This window comes from Bactrocera oleae, chromosome 5, assembly GCF_042242935.1.
Source record: "Bactrocera oleae isolate idBacOlea1 chromosome 5, idBacOlea1, whole genome shotgun sequence".
Taxonomy (NCBI): domain Eukaryota; kingdom Metazoa; phylum Arthropoda; class Insecta; order Diptera; family Tephritidae; genus Bactrocera; species Bactrocera oleae.
The window spans coordinates 6,144,355-6,153,146 of NC_091539.1; positions in this window are offsets into that span (position 1 = coordinate 6,144,355).

Below are 8,792 nucleotides of genomic sequence, written 5' to 3' on the forward strand. Positions count from 1 at the left end.
AAAAAGAATTTTTTTTCAATTAAAGAAACATATTTAAAAAAAAAGACTTACCTATAAAAGAAAATTAAAAATTATGCTGCTGTGCACTAAACAACAAAAAAACAATTACAGCAAAAAATATTTAAAAAGTTTAAACTAACTAGAAATTTTAAATTAATAATATTATTATTGAATTAAGGTATTTAAAAATTTTTAACATATAAAAATAAAAACGTGTATAGTCATTTACAAAAATTCAAGTTTTTTTGAAAATATTTTCATGTACTAAAATAATATCTAAAACAACAAAATAATAATAAAATATATATACTTTTGAAAGAAAAAATATATTTATTTCAATTAAAAATAATTTTTTGAAAATTTTTAAATGAAGTTTTTTAAAAATTATTTTTTGAAAATTATTTTCATGTACTTAAATAGCATGCTAAAAACTAAAAGTACAAAATAATAATACATTTTATACAAATTTGAAAAAAAATATATTTATTTCATTCAAAAAATTTTAAAATGAAGTTTTTAAAAATTATTTTCATGAACTTAAATATAATAAGCCATAAGAAAAAAATCGTACAATACATAAGCTATTAAAACATATAAAAAAAATTTAAATAACAATATTTTGTAATAATATTAAAAATAAAATTTTTATAATGATAATATTTTGTAATAATAACAAAAAAAATTTTTGTTTAATAAAATAAAATAAAAATATTTCGTCAATTAAAAAATTTTTGAATTAATTCTATTGAAAATTACTTTCAAGTACATACTTAAATATCACACTAAAAGAAAAAATAACGAAATCTTACATAACATTTACATTTTTTTTATTACGCTGCAAAAGAAGTTTTAATTAGAAAAATCTGGCGTACTGTGTAAAAAAATAAGTTGTAGTATTATGTTAAGAAAAATTTAGTTTAAAAATTAAAAATTAGTCATAATACTAAGTAATGTATCCAACACATTTCTTAATATTCTAAATATAAAATTTGAAACATATAAATATTTAAAAAAATGACATCCTAAAATATAATAAATAAATCGTAATCTGCTTAAAAATCTCTTTCTACTTTCGAAAAAATTACCTTTTTCATACATAAAATGTTTTCAAATTATATAATATTTTAATATATAATATAAATAACCAAAAAATAATACTGTATTGATCACATTTATTTTTTGTTTTAAATATTAATATTCTTAAAAGTTTCTATGTAAATAAATATTTAATTAAAAAAAAAAAATTTAATTAGACAGTATTTTAATATGAAAAATACAAAATTATTAATTATATTGATTAAATATTTTATGCAATTTCATTTTATTTAATAAAATTTGAATATTGTTAATATAACAACAGGTGTTCCATAAGCATATATATGCAATATATATATATATATATATATCTTAAAGTTTGTAAAATTTAGTATAAAAAAATACTTATAAAACAAATTTTTTTCACTTTCAACCTTCTTAAAAATTATTCTTAATTTCCATGCAAAAAAAAAGATTTAATTTTCAAAAAAAAAAATTTAATTTTCAAAAAAAAAATTTTTAGTTATATAATATAAAATAAAAATATAAGAAACACAAAACTTATTAAATACATATCTTGACACAATTTTGTATTCAATATTTAACTAATAAAATATTTTTGAAATAAGTAAAATAAATAAAAATTGAACTAACAATATTAATATTATATAATATTATTTATAAAATGATATAAAAAAAAATAATGAAAATAATTTTTTTCTAGATATTCCGAAATTGTGGATATAGTCCTTAAAAAATACAATTTTCAAAATTACTAGGCGTTAGCGATTTCCACGAAAAATAGAAATTATAAAAAATCTACAGCAGAAAGTGTTACATGTCTAAATTACAAAAAATGCTCATCAGCCACACAGCAAAAGGAAAACTACATCGTGTCTTATTAATGAATGCTAGCTGTTGCTAGTAGCGCTTGTGTTGCTAGCGCAGACTACAGCAACTTTTCATGGTCGCTGATTCGATGCATTGTAATTAGCGTACGCGCAGCTTACGTAGCCGCGTCGCCACCTTACAGCACAGCTTGCAGCTGGAGAGGCGACCGCTTCTAACAGCTAGCGAACAGTAAATCTAACTTGCATGTTTACTCGTCGCTTACTTTATGGCGTTAGCTTCAGCTATCTGGTGCTGGTGAAGGCAGAAACAGTTTCGTTTACGTTTTGTTTTCCTGTTCACCGCTGTTTTGTATTTATAATTACCTTTGCTAAATTTTTGAATTTATTTGCTTTGCAGCGCATAAAGGCTCACTGCACAGCTGAATTATATAATATATGCGCATTTTTGTAGAGTATTTACTTTTGTTTGATTGCTTTGCAACAGGACACAAACATTGCGAAATGGTTTCTATTAATTCAGATTAATTTAAAATAAATTTAATTTTATACTTATATATAATTTGAAGTTGGTGCATGTTTACATACAACTTGAAAATAAGCGTCTGAATCGAAATTAATGACTTTGGTGTAGCGCGGTGGTCAGTGCGTATGCGTGACCTATGGGGATGCCACGGCGTATGACGAATGCGTGTGAACGTTAACCCTTATGTTAGCGCGAGGTCATTCGTCAATTCTAATATAAGACATGCTTCTAATATAAGAAACTCGAGCGATACACAGGTTGATGTGATATAATAGACAAATAACGGTGGCCATATCTATCTACACCGAAATACCCAACAGCGATTATTCACTCTCTGTACACTAAACTAGCTACAACAAAATATGTATTTTTTCTAGAAAAATTATGCGAAAAAGTAAGGTTCTAAGCGTTGCTAATAAAAAAAGGCTTAGTGGTCTGAATACTTTTCGCTTGCAGATGATTCCGATATGGGGACTAGAGTAGAGAGGAAAGCGGAGAAGGAGAAGCAAAGATTTGGACCGAGACCGAGATTTGTAGCTTGTGATCGAAACTGGAACTAGATTTGTTTGAGATAGTAACCACAATGGCACTGTATATAAAATACGAAAGCAGACTCTGAGAGTCAAAAAGAGGTACAAGACTGCGATAAAAACTGGAGCTTATGTAGACTGTGACTAAAGTTGTAACTGAGAGAGAAAAACTAGAAATTTCACTATAACTAAAACAGGAATTGAGCCTCGGACTGACACGGAGAGCAATAAAACAATTTACTCTGTTGAATTTTCAATAAGCACAATAAACACTAAACTTTAAACACGAGTTTATGAAATCCGAATTTCAAATTTTAACTAAATGAAAAGTGCAATAGAGCTTAGGCTTAAAAAAGAACAATTTGGCGGCACTAAATCTATTTTTACTGTAAATTAGCTCTAATAAATATGAGAGTTTCAAAAACACTTAAATTAAACATCATTATTATAAATAAAATTAAACACACAATTTTTAGGCGCTCAAAGAAAAAACTTTAGTGCTTTCAGTAAACAATAAACACAAAACCTTAAACTCGAGTTTATGACAGCTAAATTTTAGATTGAGAGTAGCTGAAAATATATGTAATGTGTTAGGAAAAAAAGTTTGGCTGGTGTTAGGACTGAGATCAAATATTGATAACGGGTCTGAGTCAAGAAGCATACGGTATGAAATGAGCATTTTTTTGTGCAAATGAATTACTAATTTTGAATGGGAAAGTAAAAAAAAATGTATTCAAAGTATTGACCATTGCTTTTTACACTTTTTGACTACCTTTCTGGCAATTTGTAGATACCATGCCAATTGAAATGTTCGTCCTTTCAAGCAAACCGAACTGACAACCAAGTTTCGACTTCGGTTGAGGATTATTAAAATAAATCCATTTTTCATCGTCAGTGACAATACAATGCAAAACTTTTCTTTTCTTTCATGTTTTGTTTCGGTTTTGCGGTTTTCCATTTGTCTTTCGTACAATTCATGTGGCACGCATTTTCCATACTTTTGGATCTTTCCCATAGCTTTCAAACGGTCTGAAATTGTTTGTTGTGCAACATTTAACATGACTGCCATTTGCTTTTGACACAAAGTATCAACTTCATGCAATATTGCTTGTAGTTCGGCGTCTACAAACCTTTTTGGTGATCTTCCACGTTCTACATTTCTCACATCAATATCATTTTCTCTGCACCGTTGAAACCAACTTTTGCATATTGCTTCTGACAGAGCATAATCACCGTGTGCCTCGACAAGCATTTGATGCGACTCTGCAGCACTTTCCGGTACAAAATTTTACATTTGCAACACAATGAAAAAATGTGACGTTGTTTGTTCAATGACCGTAAGGTTATTGAATATGTTTGACAGCTGTCGTGCCAACCAAACAGAAAACAAGGAAAACACTGTCCTATTATTGTAGTTGTACAAAAGAAAAGAATGTAACTGAAACGAATTCAAGTTGATGAAGTGTTTGACACGCGCCCAATTTACCAACATCCTCAAAGTACGTACATAGCTTGATCACTTTTAATTGCAACTACTATATGTACATAGGTGAATGTAATAGCTAATAGCAAAGCCGGTCGCGCAGTCTTAATCATTCAGGTTATTGCGAGATTTTCTTTCAACCAACAGCAATCAGGCACCAAAGTCAGAGTCAAGGCGCCAAGTCGTGCGACTGTCCATTCCGACGTCGTATTAAGTCAAAATAATTACGACAAATGCATAATATAGATTATTTAATTACCGGTAGTGATGAGTGCAACAACAATACGAAATTTTTCAAAAGCAAAAACAAAAAAACAGCAAAACAAACATGTAATATAAAAACCAAAAAAAAAATAAATAAACGCAAAAATAAAAATGGCAGAAAAAATAAAAATAAACGAAAATGAAAAAGCAAAAGCAAAAAAAGTGAGAAAACTTTATTGGATAATCCAGTAATAAATAGTTACAAGAGAGCAAAAGCAAGCAAAAAAGCAGTGTGTGAGAGTGGCGTTTATATATGTTTCAGTTGCACTTTAAACATTGCCACAAATGCTGCCACAAACACAATTCTTTATATTGTTCGTTGCGCGCAGGCAGAAAAAAAAGAAAAAAAAAATTGCATTTTCTGGCATTACATGTGCGCATATTTATATACATACATACACATATACTCCCATATGTTTCACTGCAATTGTTACCACGTAACAGTGATTACACAAATATAACGCTGGACTTGCCACCATAGCACTTTGGCAAAGCGGCCACCGGTAAAGAGGTTGTTGCACCTGAAAGTGCCGTGGCAAAAAGTATTGCTCAATGTAGCATTGAATGTAATGAAAGGAAAAATTGTAAAACAACGGTATTATTACCTATGAGGATGCCAGTTATTAAGCGAGCGATTAAAATCAGCAAGAAGCGAATATATAATACAAATAAAAAAAGTAACGCAAAATATGCGCTTTTTCTGGCTAATTTGCTACGCTTGGCGTTTTTTGTTTTTTTGTTGTACAATAATTCAATTTTCCTTGCACTTTTTGCGGCACAAATTTGCATAAATTGTGTTATACGCGCGAATTGTATGGTAAATGTGGCAAGTGGCATGCCGCATGTTCCACTTACATAAATACTATAAGCGCGCAATTGCTAAAAAACTAGGTTTTGGTATGTATATAGACCTGCCTAACAAATAGAAAAGTATTTTCATATATTTGTGTGTGTGGGTGTTTGTGCCCCTCTTTGCGATCTTGAAAATCTAGGAAATATTGTTGCAGCTATGATTTGCCCTTCGCGGAAATGTGTCATTACAATGGGGAAATGGCAAGACTGGAAATGAAATAATTATTTTCGACTAATGAGTGGTGATTGCAGCCAGCGATGTTAAATTAATAATAACAAGAAAAATATTTTTTCCAAGTCATAATTTTGTGTGAAAATTTTATTTGTTAAAGATATGATATTCATAGTGAAATATATATATTTAAGCCAGATAATTTATTTATTTTCTAAACAAAAAATTTAATAACATTTAACATTTAATTACATTTTTTTTTCATTACAAATTTTTTTAAAAATATTTTTGCTCTAAGAGCAATTTTTAGTTTAATTTTAGGTAAATACTATTATTATTGTTATTCAGCCAAACTTGAGGTATTTTTATAATGAAAAATATTTTTTTGTTAAATTTTTGCTACTAAAACAATTTTTAGTTCAATTATAATAATTATTATTTATGAGCATTCGAATTGCGCCTAATTGCAGGCAATATTATTATTAGTTCAATTTGGCCTTAGAATTTTAAGATTTTTCTAAGCATTTGTTTATTATTATTACCTTTTATTGCAGATCCTAGCTAAAGTACTTTTTTGAAAACAATTTTTAGTTTAGTTTTTATTTCATAATTATAATTGAGCCTAAATGTAGGCAACTATTATTATTAGTTCAACTTAGCTTCAATATTTGAAGTTTTTGTACAAAATAATTTATTATTATAATCTTTGAATGCAGATACTAACTAAAGCACTTTTTTAGTTTAAATATTATTTTTCATAATACGAATTGAGCCTAAATGTAGGCAATTATTGTTATTAGTTTAATTTAGCCTTATAAGAGGACATATTTTTTCATATAATTTTATACTATGAGCGCAATTTTTAAAACTTGAAATTACGCCTTAATGTAGGCAAATAAAAATATTGGTGTGACTCAGCCTTATTAGAGACATTTTTATAACTTTTTTGTAACTTTTTTTTTATTTTAATGTTGTTACTTTTCAATTCAGGTTTGAGCTAGATGTCATTTTTTACTACTTTTTTTAAATTTTGTTTCTTTTAGCACAATTTTTAGTTTCATTATTTATAAGAGTTCAAATCGCGTCTAATTGTAGGCAACCACATCAGTTTAGTTTTATTTTTTTATCTCTTACAGTAATATTATTGTTATTTTCTGAAAATAAAAATATATTTAGTATTCGAAATTTGTAATAATATTCTGTTTTCTATGTTGAACTACGCCTGATTAGAGGCGTTGGTTTTTTTTTTAATTTCAGTAAATTACAATTAGTTTTCGAATTTTGACTGCTAATAAATTTTTAGAAATTATATTAAAGAAAAAAACCAAAATGTCAATAATGTACTGTTATATTTAATACAAAGCCTATTTTGGCAATTTTTGATTTCAATAAATTTTCAAGTTCTAACCGTTTTAATAAACTTGTTGAAATAAATTTCAGAAAAAAATAAAATAAAATGTCAAAATTTATAATTTTAATTTTCATATTTAAAATTACGCCTAAATGTAGACAATATATTTAATTTTATAATTTTTAATAAATATATATATTTTAATAAAAATATTTTTTTTTATATATTTAAAAAAAAAAATTTATGAACTTATTAATTGTATTACTTTCCTCAAAAAAAATTTTACCTTTTTTTAATTTTATACTTCGAAAACACATTACAATATCGGCAATTTTTTTCATACTGCCTACATTTAGGCTGATACTATAGTGCGCATTTCAAATCATACAGGACTCTGTAAATTTATTACCTTCTGACTTTGTGCTTTGATGTAAAACTGCGAAGAAGAAAAATAAGTAATGCATAATAAAAATAATTTTAAAAATAACACCTGCAATTTTTCAAAAACAATTTAAAATGCATTAAAACTGTCACATATATTTTCTACAAAAGAAAATATTTGCCAAAAAATAAATTAAAAACCTTTCGTCAATGAAATGCAGTCACGTAGAAACACCTCGTAAATCAGTAAGAGTCAAAATAAAACATTTCGCCAAATTTCAAAACAAAAAAAATCACAAACTCAACATGGCATTGATAACGGTAAGTGATTAAGTATGCAAAGAAATCTAACCCCGCATGCTACGACATTTGACGTTTATCGGCTGTCATGAGCGTGATGACCGTTGCCATGACACTAACGTTCAAGCGCTTAATATTGCTTACAAATGCAACAGCTTTTTGCATGCTAATCAACAGTTGAGTGCAACATAACAGTTATATAGTGGCGGTGGCGTCATTTAAAAGAGAGCGAAATGCTTACGGAATATTTATTTTAAATTTTTTGATAAAGAAAAAAATAACTTTCGAAAAGTAACGGACATTATTTAACAATATTTGATTTATGTTTGTTGAAATTTGACATATTGCAACAAGTTATTGGCAACTAGTGTTGACAAGCGATACTGCGAAAAAATACATTGAACTCTAAGCGAGCTTATAGCATTTATTCGTTTTTATTGTTTTATAAACAAATTAAATGTTTCATTATATACAGAATAATATTGCAGTTTGCAACCATACGAATTTCAATAGTGATCAACATACTAAACGACTATCGATAATACTAGTTCACGCAATATTTTCCATATTCTTTCATGCGAATTTTTTCATGCCAAACAAAGTGCGTTTGCGCGCACAGCAGTCCCGGTGAACTCAAGACTCAAGAGCACACAATAAATGAATAACTTAACGCAACATAACAAAACGTAACACAACATAACGTTACATAACACAACACAACGCAAAAGTCTCATACTAACAGCAGAAGATAACACAACGTTACTAAGGTAGAACTTAATATTGTTAGGCAAAAATGAACTTAGCTACGCATACTAAATGGCTAACATAGCATAAGACAAAACTCCATAAATATTTCAAGGAACTGTGAATGAGTTTTCTTATGTCGCTTCAGCTGGTTTAAGAAACATAGCGTGAGATCTATACATATAAACCCTAGATAAGCTTTATGAAGACTCCAATTTTTAACATTCATCATATGCTCTCCGCTGAAGATAACCGAAATGTGTACTTGACCCTTCGAACTTGATATTTGCCTTGGAAACGCAATAT